Source organism: Anoplophora glabripennis, unplaced genomic scaffold (assembly GCF_000390285.2).
Source record: "Anoplophora glabripennis isolate ALB-LARVAE unplaced genomic scaffold, Agla_2.0 scaffold352, whole genome shotgun sequence".
NCBI lineage: Eukaryota > Metazoa > Arthropoda > Insecta > Coleoptera > Cerambycidae > Anoplophora > Anoplophora glabripennis.
The window spans coordinates 90332-111599 of record NW_019417621.1 but is presented as its reverse complement, the minus strand read 5'-3'; the positions used below and the strand labels follow the sequence as shown (position 1 = coordinate 111599).

Genomic DNA, 21268 nt, shown 5'->3' with positions numbered 1-21268 from the left:
GCTGTAGCTTATTTACCACAAATAAGAAAATTCCTCGGCGTTTTCAAAGCCTCGTGAAACTTTTTACAATCAGAAATCCAAACCATGATTAATTAATAGAATTAGTTGCCGATATTACTTAACTATCGAAAGCTTAATTTGCATCAACTGGAGCAAGCAAAAAGGTGTCGAAAAACATGCTTCATTAATTTCAGTGTCTCGAATGCAAATAAGTGTTCAATTGAATAAATTTATTGCCAATCTGTTCCCCAGCGTTATTTTTTTATTGCATAATTAAACGCATTGCTACCGCTGATTATGTTACTATTAACATGATTTTATTGCAGTTGATTAACATTTTTAAAGAGGAGGACTGTGTTAACTAACTTTCATGAGTTCTAAAAAGTTCTGTATAGTTTTATTTTTATGCAATTTTAAGCAAACTGTGCTAGAATTTAAACATTAGTACATGATTTGGTTAAAAATCATAGAATTTTGCAAATGTTCCACATAATGTAATTAACAATTTAATATATTTTTTTAATATTTCAGAAATACGGATAGTGAATAATCTATCGAATCCTCAGTCAGAACCTTTTGATAAATTAATATTAACTTTTATAAATTTGTAGTGCATTACATACTCGTACATATAAACAGGCTTACTCAAAAATAAAGTAAAACTGATTGAATTAACTTTTATTGTCAACTCTAGGTTATTCATGAGAGTTAAGTTAGGTATCAATAATATATTGGAGCTACTTTTACATAAAATACATATGTGCATTTCTGAACCCCCCCCCAACCGGAACTATTTTGAAATATTTTCCCTCAGTGATATTCTAGCGTTGACTTACCCTGTATATTAAAAAAAAAGCTTGTCATCAAAATTAAATTAACTGATTTTATTTCATTTATCATATCACTTGCCATGTGAATCAAACTTGGGAATAAACTGGAATTCATAAATTTAATTTTTGTTAACTGAAATTTGTTTATAGTTATTAGTTATCACATCTCGAATGGTATTGATTTCATATTAAAAACAGTTATTATTGTTATATAAACCTCATTAATTTTAGATGATAGAATTTATGGCGATCTCAGGTTAAATTTTTGTGTAATTCTTGACCATCTATTAATCTACTTGTTTACTTAGCCTTTGTTTTAGTGGATGAATCACACCGTTTCGAAATATCTCAGAACACGCTTATTTTTGCGACAACCGATTTGCCTTGAATATAAATTTCATATTAAAAAATGTAATACGTTTCCTACAGTAAATAAACTTCATTGTCATAGTCGATTAATTTTAATTAATTTACAGAAACCTATAATGGTTCCCGTAAGTGTAAATACAAAATGTGTTTTCGAAAGTGGGGTTTTCATTTTTAGTTTTAAAGTGTTATAGTTCATACAAAAATAATTTATAAAAACGAAGATATTTATATTTAATGTTAGTGTGTGACGCCTGTTCTGTAATTATTAATCATGCGGCGGTTTTATAGCGCTTGGAAATAAATAAGCCAGTCAAGATGCTGCACAAGTAACTCGGCTCTATGCGAAACGCTATCCTGATACTCCGAGGATTTATTTACTTCGTTCAGCAGGTTCGTAATAATGGAAAAGGTACAAGATGACCATGGGAGATATGCCGGACAAGCTAGACCAAATCAGATGTTACAAATTGAGGAAGAAATCTGCATTGTCAAAGATTAACCTACAACTAGCGTGAGAGAAATTGACCTTGAGGTTAATGTATACCACAGTAAACTTTAGAAAATTTACACAAAAATCAACCGAATCTGTAACACATTCGTCGTGTGGTTTCAAGGTTCATTTTTGTGATTGTGTCATGATTATACTTTTTCCAGACCTCTAAGGATGACTGGTGTTTCTATTGAAATCCTTGCAACCTACAGAAGGTTTGGACTTTTTCCTCTTGCATGCGTACAGAGAGAGAGGTAAACGGGTTTTTAGGACATCCCTTAAGGCAGCATCCACAATGAATGCCTGAGGGAGAGAGTCGCGCTACTCCGTCGTCCATTATCTGTAGCGCAGTGTTCTACCTAAAGATATGGTCCATGCCTATAACCTAGATATCCCCTCGGGATGGCACTGGTTTTACTTGAGGCTTTCTGCTGAGCCTTTTTCAACCAACTGCTTGTTTTTGTCATTCAGAGTATGGTTACTCTTGTGCCTACATAATTACCTTCTAGGCTTTGCCTTGTCTGAGCACTATTCGTAGGCCTTGTTTGGATGAGAGCTATTTGGTCTCTTGGGAGTACCTCCATTTGTTGGACTTTTGGTCCTTAATTTTAGTCTACAAGCTCCAGTTGTTTATTTACTGTGGGCTCTTCGCCATAGACTCAGAAAGTCCTAGGCTGGTTGGCTGCTGGATATAGGATCTAGGCTTCGAGCAGTGCGCCCGAAAAAATTTTTTGAATTGCAAAAATTGGTTTATTTTGAATAAGTGTTATAAAATTTATATGTTTATAAATAAATATATATTTGAGCATTAAATGATTATTCAGAAGCATAAAAGCGTACTAAGGTGGTCAATATTTCGTCCTGGTTGCAACTACAAGACACCAGAGTCGACGTTCGATCGCAGGTCTTGGTAACTCCGCTGTGGTCCTGCAGGGATCTCCGCCTTTGGTTCCACACCCCATGGTGGCTCCACTGTGATCCTTTGACGTATTTGGGAAAGTTTTTATTTCCCAAAATTTGAAACTGAGGCGGTGTTTGTGCGCGTCCTGCGGTAGTCACCGGTCACGCTGCCACCAGCTTCAGCCTTCGTCGGAGTCGTCACAGCTTCGTGGACAATTTTCAAAATCTAGTCGAAAATTTCGATTTCCGCTCCGCATCTTCTACTTCAAAGGGAAGGTCGGCTATATGCACTCGAGCATCGTTTCCATTGCGTATAAATAGTCTGTAGACGGTTTCGTAGCTCAGATTTGAAAGTTGAGTGGAAATTGAGTCGGGACTTGGTATACGATAAGTGATTATTGGAAGAAAATATGTAATGAGAATGAAAATTTCACTAAATTGAGTAAAGACTTCCTAGCAGCCACATACGTTCCATTAAAAATTCCCGTATTGTCCGAATGACGAATTTTCAACATAATTTTCAATCAGTTTATGGATGCACATTGTTAATGTTGTCCTAACTCTCCCACAGAGATCAACTTATGCCCATTTTCTGATTTTTTATAAAATTTATGTTTTCTTGGTGGAAAATTTATATACCGCACCATTTAACTATTCGACAGGGTCTATGGTTTTTGTATAATGGTGCTCCACCACACTTCCGCAATTTTTTATACAAAGCTTTTCCTGGTACGTGAATCGGATGGAATGGTCATCTCATATGGTGCTCACGATCGCCGTACCTTTGTGGTTTCTATATGTGATGACATATCGAATCTATGATGTACAAAACAGAAGCTCAGACGTTTAAAGAGTTACGTGAAAAAATCAACTCGCAGCAAAACATTTCGTCAGCAAGAAGCATTTTTAACATCCTGCACTGGATTTTGGATTCTTGTGTTTAGGAAAACCTGGACAATTTTTAACATTATTGTAATTTAAAAATTACGACATTCGCCTTCTTATTCTGTAGAAGACTTAGAAAGTAGACACACCAGGATTTCGAATTATTAGATATTAGGTTTGTTTATGCAACTCTCTCCAACAGTTACCAGCATGCGCATTAAGAAATTGCCTCTTCTGTAGAACAAATATCATATTGCAGGAAAAGTCTATAGCAAATTGAAAAATCTCCTCTTTTTTTATTAACGTCTAGCGATTTTGCAATGTAAAAAGATAATTTTAATTTTCCTGCAGAAAACGGAGCGTTTTTCATGATTACGCTATAAAACAATCGATCTTGTTCAGAACCGTGACAGACAATTAGACACTGGAAATATGAATGTTTTGGAAATTCTAAATTATGTAGCTTTTATTCAAATGTACATACTATTTCATTTGGGTATAAATAGGCAGTTATCGATATTAATACCTCATATTCAAAAACACCCTGTATAGCAATAAATAGTTACTGTAATTGTTTAGATCTGTAAATATTGCGTAATCTGGTGAAAAGTATATTAAATAAATGACTTGTAATGTTTGGAACAGAGAAGAATGTAAATAATATGTATATATTTTTTTCTTTTTCAGGTAAGATCTGCATCATGTGAGAAAGAGACTTAAAACCCAGTAGCATTGTAAGTAAATAATTACAATAATTTTATAGTAATGGTGATCATAGTTTTTGAAATACCGATAGTAACAGCGATGTTGCGACAAACTTTAAACATTGATTTTTTATCGCCATAGTAGACAAAGGAGAAACATTTTTTAACCATTCCTAAAGTACCATGTATGTAATATTTTTGTCTTATAAATGGAACTTCTGTTGGGTACTTTAAAATAAAATAAAAGTAAACCAGCCAGAAGGGGCTTGAGGGTTTTTTGCCGTCACTAAAAAATGGCATCACGTTATATAATTTTTTATACAGATTTACACAGGCTGCTTCTAACCAAATATTTTATTTCTCTAGAGCTTTTTCCGTAAAATTAATAATTTTCGCGTAAAAACTTAAACATTTTGTTCAGTCAATCGTTTCAGAAAATAATGTTTCGTTTGATTTATTAATTTTCAGCTAAAGTTGTTGCAAAGTCGTTGCTACATCTTGTATTTTTACAAAATAACTGAACACCACCTACATAACAAAAAAATTTAAAAATTTGAAATATTTAAAAATGTTTTTATTTCAATATTCTTGAAACTAAATTAAAATTGGCAGTTTCACATAAAAATTCACACAAATTTTTCACTGGAATTTAATCGAGGATAACAATAACGAACTGGAAAAATATTTTGTGGTTTTAAACCAAACATACGTTGAGCACAGTCACTTTTCTCAGTGTTTCTGTTGTTTTGTTTTTGAGATACAAGACGCTAAAGATAATTTTTTCAAACCAAATTTTGATTAGGTACCTATATATTTTCGAAAAAAAAGTATAATATACTGAAATTTGGTAAAGAGTAATCACTTTTTGAGTCAGTGACATTTTTTGAGGTTAAATTTTTTAAATTTCCATTTTGTATAAAAACGATTCTCCTGTTGAAATCTCTGAAAATGCACTACTTTTGAGAAAAAATTATTTGATTATCCCAAAGACAACAAGGTTCTATTCTTTAGAAACAAATGGACCTTAATTCGAATAAAGTTTCTTTGAATGGAAATAAACCGATTTAGATCAATATAATTCCGCTTGCCTTAAAAACATTAAGATAATGACTGACAAAAACAAAACATTTCGTTTTTACATAAAATGGAAAAACATAAGCTTGAATATACACCGTAAAAAAATCATCCCCAAATAAGTCATATCGTAAAATACTCGGTAAAATATTACTGGGTAAGCTAATAATGGCTTTTGGAAAAGATATGGTTAAAATTCATTTTTGACGACCTATATCTCAAAAACAAAAAATTGTAGGACTAGTCCATAGTCCACAGGAAAAAATGACTTGTTCTATCAGGCCTTGAGTTTTTGGTACGTTTTTAAAAAAACACCTTGTAGATTGAGAAATACATATAGATGTTCCGTGCTCTTTTTTTTTAACTAAATTTAGCGGGGTAGATAAATCTAGGTTAACTTGATTCGTGTCCATAGCTCTCGGCTGTTGTAAGAGATTACAAAAAAATGTTTATACATTTCTTATACGATAACTATAGTAAGATCATATTCGATGCAAAGTAATAAATCATTGCATGTCAAGGGATCCAGTGCAATACTCTTTTAAGGGGTTTATAAATTGAATAATTTCTTTATACATTATGAAGGTACTAAGGGATTAGTTCACGTCTGGCACCCTTGTTCCTACAAAAATTCCTTTATTCTCATAAACCATTTATTTTAAATGTGATTTATTATAAATCCAATTTGTTTTTTAAATTCTACATTTGTACTACATTTTACCTCTGCACGCACCACTGTTGTTTATTTGTTTTTTGGAGGCGGTCTCTGATTTACGACCAAGCTCGCCAGGTTAGTATTTGACGTATAACCGACCACTTCGTACACTCGATTGTACCTGGGCGACTACAGCTACTACCAGAACACAGTGCATATGCAGCGGTATTTCAGATTTCACATTCAATTTCATCTTAAATTTGAAATGGTTCATCTTACGTCTCCTAAAAATGATGACACGATTTTCCTTTGATAAAAGACCGACAATTTTTTGCTCTACGAATACGATCTTACTATAGTGCTTTTGGCGTAAGAGATTATTTATTTTACAAAAATCAAATTTGTAAGTTTTTTTCCTCTTTTTACTGTGACAATTATGTAATAAAAAATTACGAAAAATGCAACAAATAAATATTTACAGATAACATTTCGGTTAAATATTATGTAATACCTAGTCTTAAATTGCGTTCCTGCTTTTCTTCTTTGTTAACGGACTAACGACGTGATATAGGCCTCTTAACACAGGCACTATTCATAGAAAAGCAATAAGATAAAGGAATGGCATGCACCTCGCGGTGAATTAATTGAGTAGCGATTACTTTCTACGCCTTTTGTCGTACTTTTTGCACCATGCAAATGATAGTGTTGTAAACGGAAACGATAAACCGGATAATTCTCCCCGCTGGTACCAAGGCGAAGCTAATTATAACATTTCTCGAATTACAATTAGAGAAATATACGTGTTGAGCGGACTCGACCACCGAGCTTTCCAAAAAGAAAACAATGTTGTAGTACTAGGTTGACGCCTTTAATGCGGCCAAGTATTATAAAAAGGACATGTGATTACAACCTTACGTGAAATAAACAAGTTGTCTTATAATTTCATCTAGTAACATTACAGAAGATTACACAGGGTGATTCATAATTATTTTTTATTGCCATTCACTTCGTTGCCCATTCAGTTGTCGGCACTTTGATCTCATTCAGCCGTTGTCAATGTCCTTGGATGGAGAAACTCTGATCGGGGCCATAGTAAGAATTTTTTACTTGTACATGAAAGCGTATTAAAATATATAATAATCGTGATAAACATATAATTAAATAAATGGAAAGTAAAAAAAATATTTTAACAACAAAATTTTATTAAAACCCACAAAAAATTAAAAAATATAGCAAGGAGTTCACAAACCCAGTATGATAAATAGACTCGTACTATCTACAGGGTGATTCACGAGTTATCCAACAAAATTTTGGGCTAATATTCTTTTTTATTCTATTTCTATCATTCTAGTAAGTTAAATCCTCCTAAAATAGTGTATACTATTGAACATGTTCATCAAATTTGTGTTATTTGCACATTTTTGTACCCAAACTATTTGATGTAATATCCCAAATGCACTGAGCTTGACTAAAATGTTCGCTTTATCATAGTAGAAATATAATAAATTAATGTAAGGTTATTTTTATAAATGTTTTATTTACTTTTAAAAGCAGTTTCAGATAGTTTGAAAAAAAATATCGAGTGTTTCTGCTTCTACTTCCATATTTGTAGTAGACATACAAATTCATAAAACCCATTAAATTTTGTCCTAACTAAAACATTGAATAAACACAAAATAAAATGTATTAAAATCTGGGAAATAAATAAACGTGTTACCAAATTTGTATAAAATCATAGACAGTAGAGGAAGAAACATTTGGAGAGCTTTCCTTAAAATAATTATTTCAAAGAAAGACAGTACTACCATAGTTTTGTAGCATCGTGACTAAAGCTCCTTGTATGCCAATAATTAAAAATAACATAAATGAGTGTAGTTAGATCTTGAGTTAGACCTTGCTTTCTTGAAATTTCTATTTTCAGTTTACCACAATAAGTACGTATTTAAAGAATATCCAAATTAACATGTGTTACTAATAATTTTATCACCTCTTTCGTAGTCTTTGTGGAAATTCTTTTACGAGTTGTGGAAAATTAACACATTCTTCATTATTCAGTTAGTTTAGTATCCTCTACACACCTGCAGGTACTTGTTTACTTCTTGCCAGGTCGATCGCAACTGCAGACACGTGTAGCTTTGTTATGGACAATTTTTGATGAATCACATGTTGGTTAAGATGGACTTTCCCTATCTAATGTCAATGTCAATATTTTTATTCACTTGATGGAAGAGGACGTATTGTTTTGTGAAAGTAAACAACAATTTTTCTATAAAAAGTTTAGTCGCTTCCATCTAGTCCATTATTAGGATATACTTGCTACCCATTTACTAGATTATGCGTTATCGTGTGATGGAATAGCTCAGAGAAAAGATATCTGTTTTATTTTTATTTGATGATGTACATATGTGTGATATGACTGTTGTATGTGTATCTATGACTATTTTTTTAGTCTATAATTTTCACCGCCAGTTAATCAGTACATACAGCGTGTCCCATTAGTGCGGGAAAGTCCAATATATATGTTAAAATGAGGAATATATGGATTTTTCTTTTTACTGTGCTGCCACATTTCTCGGGCAATTGTACAATGTACAAATTAAAAATATATTCAACTATACAGGGTGTTCCACTTTTCCTGGCCAGACACCAACTGGCAAGGGTATTTTGTGTAGAATAGTTCTATTCAAATATTTACAGTTTTTGAGATATCTCCCTTGAAAGGTTTTTCTAGTTGATATTGGTTGCTTACATTTTCTGATACTGACAGGTTATATTAATAGCTACTAAGCCCATTTTTTTATCAGATGTTTAGTAAGGATGACTCTTCCGAATCATGCTCCAAAAACTGGCCTGCGTTATACAGGGTGACCAAAATATCATGTCAATATTGCCAATTGAAAAATTGAAAAATCTCGATTTTTTTAAATGCAACGCCCTGTATATTTTCAAACCATGAGATGCAGAATTAAATTCTCTACAACTTTGCTATACCTGCTCCTATACCTAAATTCATTAGTTTTTCATGAAATCTCATTTCTATGAAAAAATGCGAAGTTTTCAAATAGCTTATATGTAAAATAACTTAGTAGGCTCCTGTCAAAGGATAATCTGGATAATTTTCGATTCACATAAGGTTTAATAGAAAGAAAGGTTTAATAAAAGAAGAGAAGCCCATGGTAACTGTTTATTGGCAAATCATATTTACCAAGCTAATAATCCAGATTTACAAAGATATCCACGTACAAAGTGTTTTGTAAAACTGAAGGAGAGGTTTGACAGAACGGCAAATGCAAATTATGAGAAGACATCAAGAACACACGCATGTGGTAATCAGGATAGTCAAATTGACATTTTGGAATGTGCAGTCCAAAATCCATCTACAAGTGTCAGAGAAATTAGTTATGAAATTAGTATTTCCAAAAGTGTGGTTAATAGGACGTTAAAGAAAAACAACTTCCACCCCTATCATTCTGAGCATCACCAATTCTTAACACAGGAAGATTTTCAAAAGCGAGTAGTTTTGTGAGTGGGTAACTATAAAGCTACAAGATGACATTTTTTTTTCAAAGGTGTTATTTACTGACGAGTCATTCTTTGCTAATACTGGTCGAGAGAGTCGACATAATTATCACCATTACGCCGATCATAATCCCAGATTAATAAGACAAGACGATCATCAACACCGCTTTAAAGTCAACGTTTGGGCGGGAATATGCGGAGAATATGTCATTGGACCACATTTTCTTGAAGGAAACTTAACTAGTAATGGGTATTTGCAATTTCTACAAAACGACTTGCTCCAATTGCAGAGACATATTCCTCCGGATGACTTAAACAGTCAGTGGTTCCAACATGATGGTGCCCCTGCACTTTCCACACTGGCGGGCGGTAAGTTTTCTCATTATGTAAGTTATGTAAATTCATAGAAAAACTGTTTCAGGTTAGAGAATACTTAAATGATTTGTATCCAGATAAGTGGATAGGTAGCCAATTTCATGGCCTCCCCAATCCCCAGACCTGTCTTGTCTCGATTTTTTTTATGGGGCTATATGTGTCAAGCAATTTTCGTCGTAGAATTGCTCAATGTCCATAGAAAAATGGCAGACATTTTGAGCGGTTACCTGTTAATTACTAATTTAACTAGGTCTTTATTACTTTTGTTAGAAATGCACGATGTTAATTTACTGTTTTGGATGCGTGTGTTCTTGTTGTCTTCTCATAATATGTAGATATTTTTTGTTATTTCAAACCTCTCCTTCAGTTTTATAAAACATTTTGTACGAGGATATCTTTGTAAATCTGGATTATTAGTTTGGTAAATACGACTTGCCAATAAACAGTTACCATGAGTTTTACTAATTCTTCTTTAGAGTAATTCATTTCACAATTATTACTGTCGCTTTTCTATTAAACCTTATGTGAATCGAAAATTATCCAGATTATCCTTTGACAGGAGCCTACTACGTTATTTTACATATAAGCTATTTGTAAACTTCGCATTTTTTTCATAGAAATGGGATTTCATGAAAAACTAATGAATATTGGTATAGGAGCAGGTATAGCAAAGTTGTAGAGAATTTAATTCTGCATCTCATGGTATGAAAATATACAGGGTGTTGCATTAAAAAAAATCGAGATTTTTCAATTTTTCAATTGGCAATTTTGACATGATATTTTGGTCACCCGGTATAACGCAGGCCAGTTTTTGGAGCATGATTCGGAAGAGTCATCCTTGAAACATCTGATAAAAAAATGGGCTTAGTAGCTATATTAGTATAACCTGTCAGTATCAGAAATTGTAAGCAACCAATATCGACTAGAAAAACCTTTCAAGCGAGATAGAACTATTCTACACAAAGTACCCTTTATTTTTGATGTAGAATCCGAAAAAAATATAAAAAAAGTGTGTTTCCATTTAAAAAACCAAAGTTGGTGTCTGTCCAGGAAAAGTGGAACACCCTGTATAGTTGAATATATTTTTAATTTGTACATTCCGAGAAATGTGGCATCACAGTAAAAAGAAAAATCCATATATTCCTCATTTTAACATAGATATTGGACTTTCCCGCACTAGTGGGACACGCTGTATATAAGTGATATCTCTTGCATGTTACTGAAAAATATTGGGAGACCAAATTTTTTCATGATATTTAAATACTTACAGGGCGTTTCATTAATAACTTAATGGTCGATTTGCCTTAATTCATTCAAAAATTAGTTTGATATTAATAATCCCATTTCCGTTTTTTAATCATTGTTAAATTATATTTAATCATCACTTCACAACAAGAATTTTGAAAACTGTTAGATATACCGAAAATCTTAAATGATCAAAGTAGTCTAAAATATAATACTTGTCAATATACCACTAAGAAAACAATTCAATCCTCATTTATTTTATTAAGAAAAAATGTAAAATCTTTCTTTTTAGAAATCAAGTGTATCTCCATTATTTTCATTGCAATTGTATCTACGAGTATTATTGAACCTTTCTTTAATTATAGTGTAATTTGTTTGATATTGTATTAACTATTACTTCTCTTTTAAACAAAATCCAATATGGCATACGGAAAAAATAAATTATTTTCTCGACAATGTTGATTGAAAAGAGAAACTGATCTCGTCAATAAGAGGAAGGTAAAAAAAATATCAGAATGGTTCTATTTTTTTTTGGTCGCACTATAAAACGAAGTTACAGCTATATTTCAAAAAGAGCAATTTTTTCAGTGGAAACACGAAATTCTAGACTGATTTGCCCATATTATGAGCTTTTCAGTATCTCTAGTAGTTCCTAAGATCCCTGTTATAATAATCAAAATTGGTTTAACTGTATACAGGGTGTTCCACCTAAGAGGGATTCTTCTGTAACTCTGCAACTGTAAAATATATAAAAAATGGTTTTCATAAAAGTTGCCTGAAATTATGTGGGTCATGTAAAGAAAATATGTTTAGTTCTTTTCTAGTCCGAAAAAGTAGCTATGTGCCAGCGTGATGAAGGAAAACTGTTAGAAAGAAGTATGGACCACCTTATATCAGTCGAAAGGGCATTCAATTTTGCATTCAGCCATGACAATTAATATGGGTCATTCCATTTAAAAAAAAAGTTTTTCGAATCGTAAGATTATTAAATGTAGGTCTCAGTATTTCCGATTCTGAATAACGTACACGTTTTGCTCACAGCTAATAAGATAGAGTAATTTATGCCAAAACGAACTGTGAAAACTGCAGATTTCTAACTCTTACGATTTAAACGCCATCTAGCCTCATTTAGAGAGCTGAAATTGTGATTTTTTTCAAAAACAGCTGATTATCTCGAAAATGGTACGTTTTAAACACCATGTGCATTTAATAAACTCTTCCTAATATTAACCAAGGAATTCAAAAATGCAATAACATACAGGGTGTTCCATTTAAAACAACAAAGTTATGTAGCGCCCACGCGAAATGAAATACTCTGTAAAGCTAATAATATTTTCTTTACATCGCCCACATGATTCCAGACAACTTTTATTAAAGCCATTCTTTTATAAATCTTACAGTTACAGAGTTACAGAAAAACCCCTCTGAGGTGGAACACCATGTATAATAACTGGCTTAAATTTGATATCAACTGGGGTTTTTTTTAGTACGTATAATTCTAGAAATGTTTCTTATAATGTTTACTCATCTGGATACTGGATAAGCATAACTTAAATCGATTGGCCAATTTTTAATTTAGAATGAAATCTCGTTATTTTAGTATGGGTGTTTATTGGTTAAATTTTAGTAGCTTATCAATCTATGAAATAAATATTAATTAACTCTCATAATAAAATTCTTAACAATTTATGTAAAAAAATATTTGATTTTTGTATATATATATTTAACGTAATAAATCCACATATTTTTCGAAATATTTACTTTTTTTTTATGTTAGCTGATTAAAGTAATTTTCTCTTAAACTAAAAATCTTGTGTATCTAGATTACCCTTATTTAGTATTCAGACAAACAAAAATTACTAGAATTAACTTTTTTAAATAACAAAATGAGCAACTATAATTTTTGAAACTAGTACTGTCATGGAACGCTATGATTGATTTATTCCGCTAGCTGTAGATTTTGATTGGCTCCTTGGATTAGCCCCTATCATTATTATCCTTCAGAATGTTTGGGGCTTGCTACAGGATAATAGTGCACCCCCTAATTTGGGTCCAAAAGCGCACTTGGGCACTTCACTTGCGTTAGTTTCTGTATTTTTTTTAGCAATGTATTACCGTCCAGAAATGTAGGATATAGTGATCATGGAAAAATGAAAACTGTACAGAACTTATGTCTTAATAAACTGAAATAATTTTTATATCTAGCATGAAAATATCATGTAATTTTTTTGGTGAAACTTTGGTAATCATCGCATGCGCAGAAAAAAATAGGTTTCACCATCAGCACATTGGATGATTCATAAGTACATAACTTATTTGGTGGAATGGTTTTAGAAATGTTGCCAACATTAATGAAACAAATGAAATCCTCACATCTTTTATGTATAGAGAATAGCTTGAAGTAATAAAGCCGTATAGTAATACTGAAACCAAATTATTTAAAAAACGTCTTACTGCCTTTTTCTATAGGAAAACCAATAACACGGATAAGAATACCTTTAACCTTGGAAGGTTATTACAAAATTTGTAAATATCACTCTGACACTGTGGGTTTCTTTCCATGTTTTACTAAAATTCTTAACTTTCGTGGCACGACTTTACTATTACATTATCATTGATTCTCATAGCAGCTTGCAATCACGGAAGAAAATGCTAGTTGAGGTAACGAATGGACAAGATAAAGCATAAATATAAATGATGAATTTGAAGAAGTTGATTTTAAAATAAGATGATATCTTCAGAAAGGCGAGACGCTACTCGTACTAGGGTGTTTTTTGGAACAACTCTCAGAGGAATAAATTTTAACCTACCACTAGTGCCCACTATCTTAATACGTAATGCTTTTAAATCTCGCTACGTTGATGTTAACATCTTTACGTAGGCCTCTCGAAATGTCCATAAAATGATTCGGTTTATTCAAAAACCGGGCGCTCCCCGCTATGTAGGTTACACAACACTCATTCAGAGTATGCGGCGCGTAAAGAAACGACCGAAAACAAATAAACCGGCTGGGATACCGTTACTCGGAAAAAAACTCCGTGAATAATGGGCTGTACCACCTGTGCCTGCTGCCCAGCTCGGCTTGACAAGTGACCATTTGATGTTAGTTAGGTGGCAGACGCTTGAATTATGTACCATATTCGAGGTTTACAACCTTTAAAATAACATTGCTTATGTTAATATGGTTATCAAATACGAAAACTTGTGTAGAATGGACTAGTTCAATTATGAATTTATCGAAACAACAACCTAATTATAAACAAATATTGTGAACCACATTTCACACTTCCAGTGGACATTATTTCTTCCATGTGGTTGCCGAAACTCTCATGTAAACAAAAATGTGGAATATTATTTCTACGGCTCGACTTTAAAGCAGTGATGATTGATGAAGGCCAGCAATCATTACCAGAATCTAATATATTTAACTTAACGGAAGCCATCTCTAGATGATTGTCATTTTTTACGAATGTAGAGAAATTACCAATTTGTGGAAGTTAACTCTACCGATAAGCAATCGTTGCAATATGTGCCATGTACATTTTGTTGATAGCTTTAACGAATATCTGGCAAATGAAGTTATGCTTTCCAATGTGTCGATATCCACATTCACACGATTCGACCTTTTTACATTTGACAAATATTGTGTAAGTGACTGCATGATCAGGAACCAGTTTAAAACAACCGACGTTCAATGTTCGACCCTACAAAACTCTTTCATTAAACTCAATGTGCCAACGTAAGCAATCATTACAGTGCAATATGTTAGTGTTTTCTCTGTAGATGACGCCAGCAGAATGTATTAAAGGGGCCATTCCCACAAAAGAGTGTTTTCTACAAAGAAACGCAAAGTTTAAGGCATTTATAACTGAACTATTTAGGTTTTACTGAGTAACAGTGACTCTTATGTCAACACCTGATTATTTTCAAGCGCGACGGAGGACGGCGAACACTAAAGGAACGAGCTGACAGACATATTTAAATCTGTCAAACATCTGACACTATTAAACTTTAGTTAGGATTGCAATGAGGTGTTTGCCACTTTGTCAGATATTACCATTTTTTTTTTGTATTAAACCATCATTTAACTCGTAATTTCAAAAAATATAAAAGTAAAACTAATTTTGCGGCAGCTGTCACGAGCTAGACTATGCCTTAACTGTGCCGACAGCTAATATAAATTGTTTGCACACTTCGTATTTCATTGCAAATTGGTACTCAGTGACAAAACACCCCATTGCCTTATAAGAACTGAGAAATGAATGGGGGTGGGGACAAGTGCGGCAAGCCGACTTAGGTTAAGAAATTGATAAAAAAATCCGGGACACATTGAACTGCTTTTAAATTCTTCCAAAAATTTCTAATAATGTCATATTCAACATGATTCACGATTAAAGTTTCAAATAACATCCTAATTTATTAAGCTTGCAAATTACCTTATATAATTTAAAATTATAAATTTTATTGATTCATAAAGTATACAGTACGGAATAGCATCACGGGTAAATGGCCTCCCCGGGTTTGCTGGCACGTACACACTAATTTGTCGAAATTTTCCATTACCGTTTTGCATAAAAGCGACTGAATTTCGTTGGTGCAGCGCTCAATTTCCTCCGTCAAGGCATGGGTGGTCATGGACTTGTTGGCATAAACCGTAGACTTCAAAAAATCCCAAAGAAAAAAGTCCAACGGCATTAAATCGCATGATTTGGGATGCCAATTGTGATCACCAAAAGAGGAAGTAATTGAATTGTTTTTCGGGCTGTATGGCATGTGGCACCGTCTTGTTGAAACCACTTATCGTTTACATCCATATCTTGCAATTTAGGTACAAAAGACTGTATTATCATATCGCGATAAAGAGCACCATTAACTGTTATTGCGTGACCAGCTGCATTTTCGAAGAAGAATGGTCCAATGACTCCTCCAGTCCAAAATCTACACCAAACAGTAACAAGTTGTGGATGCATATGTTTCTCAACAATCTCTCGTGGATTTTCTGAACCCCAAATGCGACAATTTTGTCGATTAACGTAGCCATCAAAATGAAAATGAGCCTCATCGCTGAGGATGATTTTGTTCGGAAAATCAGCATCCACTTATACCACAATCCATTCAATGAACTCTCGTTCTCTGCGTAGGCACTAGGCTTCAGTTCTTTCGTGAGGATACGCTATAGAAAACTTCTCGAAATGTCCAGTTCTCGACCACGATGCCGAATGAAACACTCACGAACTGCTTCGATGTTTTGTGTTGTTGAAGGATAGCCAGAGTGTTTAAGATCACTAATTGATCCAGTCTCCTTGAATTTTTCAATTATTAATCTCTTCACAGTTCATGAAGATAAATCATTATTCCGACCACAGTTTAAACTTTGCCGTCACAGATAAAATAAAACAACAATGTATAATATACTATCAACGACGTACGATTATGACCATTGTGCGATTGGACATCGACATTGTTACTTACTTATATGCCTCCAGGTTGAGTAATGTCAAGTGTAGGTATAGTAGGTATTGTGTGCCGGCCCTATCCCTTTTAATAGCCGACAAGTGCTCTCTCATTATCAAGTTCATTACCATAATTTAATTAATAATTATAATATAATTAATAATACGATGTAAAGGTATTTAGACATTTTTTAAATAAGCGGTTTTTTATATATTTTACCCACTATAAACAAAATAATTAAAAAAGCAGTTAATTTTTAAAAGTGAAAATATTAAGAAAGCAAACTTTTTAATGCCCATTTATATCACTTCATATTTGAATTAGATAGAATACATTTACTTACAGTTTACCAAAATACAATTCTCTAATTTTAAGAAAACAATTATTTTCGATGTACCTACTGTTAGAAACTCTATTTGATTTGATACCTAACGTGAGCACAACATAGAAAGGGTTATTAGGTGTTAGGTAATTATTGTTTCATTTAAGATTTAAGAAACAATATACGATCGAGAGTGCGGAGCTGTTGAATATGGAAGTAGATGGCTACATAGATATCTCTTGATGTTTTTGCCTTTCTATTTTTAACTGAAAGAATATAAATCCATGACAATAATTTTTTCTAAATTCTCTCTTGTTTCTGACTAGCCGCTATTGCTGGCAATCATTTCCGGCTACCTTAAAACCCATTTACGTGTGAATTTAGCTTATTTCAATTTTATTCTCATGACTATCCATTCCAGAAAATTTTACCAATGTCATCTTTGGCATTTAAATCTAGGTTCAGTTCGTGTTCTTTCTTATATTCAGTTACATCGTTTCATGTTTTAACGATATGAATTTATTCTTGTACCACCTCACTATATTCCCGAGTTCCATTGACACCCAACAACTCTAGTTAAAGGGTCAGGTCGTGGGCGCCTCGTGGTACTATCTCGAGAGGAAATTAAATATGTACGTAGGTACCAACTAGAAGTGTTACGATTGAATTTCATGGGTTCGGGTTTAGATATTGGTTCTGGTTCCGTAGACATGGCCATAAAAGGCAGATAAAGTTTTAAGGAAAAAAATGTACGTAGGAAGAGCGGTTTGGAATAATATATTTGATAATTACGCGGCGATAGGCGTTAGGACTTTTAGAAATGTCGTAGTACCACATTATGTATGCGTTTGTGAGGAAAAAACGACGTTGTAACATTCTCGTATGGTTACTTTTCCTTGGTTTTAATTGAGATATCAACGAATAATCATTTTAGGCAAATACGAATACCTAATTTGTGACATTGTCGTCGCAGATCATTTGAAAACAAAAGACTAAGATACTCTAGAAACAACTCATAATGTCTAAGCAAAGCGAAGTCTTCTTTGGGTAAATTGAGCAATTTTTGGGTCCATTTTCACCATAAATATAGATTTTACAAGATACTGGCCGGTTGTGCATAAATTCTGACTACGGTATTGTTTTCAGCTGGTCAAAATTCGTGGAAAGTGATATGTCAAATATTATGTAAAGCAAAATCAATTTTTGGAGTATCATTGAGCAATTTTGGGGTCCGATCTTTGGGTTTGGATTTTTTTGTGTGCCTGATATTCTGTTAATTAAAATCACCAACCCTAACTATTAGAACTTTGACTAAGAGTGTGTTTTATCGATCATTGGCGTCAAAATCAGTAGCACTACCGGAATGTACATCTTCGCACTCGAATTTTTTTTTTTTTTTGTATGGCGGTGTTCAAGTGTTCAAGATAGCAAGTAGAAAACTTATATTATCTAAAAACATCATACAGTAAAATAATGATACCTATTGTATACATGTATTTTTTTTACAAAGCATGTAGGTATTGTAGGTACATACCTACTACCTATTTAGGAAACTCAATTCATTCAAAATGAGTAGATATAGATAAGAGGGATTAGAGGAAATAATTGTTTCACACAAAAAATAAAGGCATATTATTATTATTTGTAGGTACACGTATTTAAAATAAAAATGTAATTATAATTACTAATATTTATATTTAAAGTTCTATTGCTGTGAATTTGGCTGTATTTACAAATAAATAACTTTCGTGCTATATTATAAATAAATTCAACTGCTTTTATAAAACATTGAATGCACTTAGGACTGTTATGTTCAAAATAAGTAAGAAACATAGTTTATTCCAGAAGCAAAAAACTGTTGAGGTTAAAGCCGTATAAAGATTTTTTTCGTTCACAGATAATGGAATCATTTTAACATTGCTTCGTATTGAGACATTATTTTTTATCTGTATATATTTTTTCTTTAAACTTTTATCCCGGTCACCCTAAAATGAAGCATCTGCAAACACAGTTGAATTTTAGATTTTCTTTTTGAAAATTTATAACATGGAATTGGCTATTAAATTTTGAGCAAATGTTTAATTACACTCTGTGCAATAAAAATCTTACATAATATTTTTATTTGCAATCATTATTTTTTTCCTAGAAATCAAAATGTTACTAATTATTAAATACATTAAATAAAGGGTTTTCATCATCAGCCATTCAATGAATTAAATATATGTATAAAGAAAAATAAAATGAAATAAACCTTGATATATATTAATTTTTGTATCAATGAGCAAATTGTTTGAAAAAGTATTTATTTAAAAAGTACTGAACATTTTTTAATTCAACTGAAAATTTGACATCTAAGTAATTGTTTTTACTAACAGATTTGACAGCTGTATGTCGGAAACAAAATTTTAAAATAGAGTTCACATAATTTTTTTTCTCAATTTATATTACCCCCTGTATATGATTGCGTTATTCCTTATTTAAAGAAGTCAATTCGTACAACGAATGTTATCATTATCGTTCCTTTTGAAAGTATCTATTCCACTTATTACTAATCTTTGTTGAATCTTCAAACTTTCACATTCCATTAAACATTTAGAATTAAATTAATTCGATACAAAAAATGTACTTAGAAGTTTGTGGTTATAACTGGTACTGCCACTAACTGTTAAATCTCATTTTTGTATAAAAAAACACACTGATCACAATTCGAAATAAGATACCAACAATTGAGGTATCTAATAAGTAACAGTGTATAAATCGTAGTTAATAATTTATAATGTACCTACCGACTTAATACAGCCAGTGTAAAAATTACAAGTAGAATTTTTCAGATTGCAGTAATTTATTGTAAACATTTCTAAAGGTCAAAATTTTCCTCCCGTGTATTACCAAGTATCTTGTCGATGAATAATTTTAAAATCTATTTAGCATTAAAAAACACTTTTAATTTAAAATATACATATATGTATTCGTGAGTGTTTTATATTTTTTACGAATATAAAGTTATTACCCTACTTGGTTATTCGCTAGAACTTCTTGATTTCGCAAAACCAAAATATTCATTTATCATCCTATAATTAACATATTATGTCATCGTTAGAAGAAAGTGGTTTGGTGATCTCGACCTGATTTTCCCAGTTAATAAATTATTTCATAACTTTCATTATCACTTAAAATTTCACATCTATACCCAAATAGATAAGAAAATAATATTAGGTACATAGGTAGGTATACAGTAAATCTTTTGTTATTAAGTTGAAAGCCAGTTTTACTAAACAGTGAATCACATAAACTTAGCAGTTCGTTTTAGTTTTGTTAAAATGTAACATAAATAGTAAGAATTTAAATCTATTGGGAGAAGTAAGAGATAAATCTAACTAGTCTTTATCAAAATTCACAGTATCCTAAAATTAATTCGTTGGTATATAACCCTTGGTTTAACCCTACCCTAATGCATGTATTGTTACAAGTACATCCGAAGTTAGTGGGTTCAAACCACAGGTCTTTAAATCCACTTTATTCATGGTTCAAAAATTACAAAGCAACTATTTTCCATTTTAAAACACTCTTCCTCTCTTGAATTAATACAGTGAACATTTGAGAATCTATATAATTCCAAGTTTTTGTCATTTATATAGTGGAATTTAGCCTGCAGAATAATGATATACCACTTTTCTTTCACAAACTATCTGAACTAATTTTTGTAATTAGATAAATAGAGTTACAACAACAAACAAATGCTAAATCTGACAATAGATGTTAATATATTTCAGTTTTCTTGAAGTTTCAATCTTTAGAATATGACTGTTTCCATAAACACAACTCTGTAAAATAGATATTAAATGAATGGTATAATTACTTTTTTTGTCATCTCATCGGAATTACTCAAAATGATATAAAAATACAAAATCAGTGATTTAGGTTCTCACAATTAGAAACTTTAATTCCAGAGAATGTTCTAAATTGGTGATGGACTACCAAAAATAGTTAAATAGGGAAAGTTTTACACTATTCAATTATTAATTTAATGGCACTAGTATACCGACTTTAGTTTGGGTTTTCGATATATTTTGAAAAAATATCGCATTTTCGAACATGTACTGTAATTTTTGTTATTTTTTAAGAAATGGTGAAAACATTACTAAGTATAGCAATGTTTTGCAGCGTTTCACTATGTTGTTCGCTGAGTTTCACTCAAAGTTTTATTTCAACGATTCAGCTTTTTTATGAGCATCATATTGAATTTTATTCTAGACAAAAACAGAATTATTTTAGTTTTGCAACGATATGTCATAAAATTCAATATCTTGGCCGAAAAATAATAAATATTTGTTGTTATATAATAAATCCTGTAACATCTAATATTTTTTCTTTTTTTGGTAAACACAAGAATCGCTTCAATAACACTTGATAAAATCTTTTTGTTATAATTAATGTATCAAAATC

The 21268-nt window shown here is 32.0% G+C and overlaps 1 protein-coding gene across 1 annotated transcript in view; it reads left to right on the top strand.

Moving 5' to 3' along the window:
- The window catches only part of LOC108910071, a 197935-nt gene that overhangs the window by 89967 nt on the left and 86700 nt on the right, over window positions 1–21268 (top strand). The gene's annotated exons all lie outside the window — the stretch shown is intronic.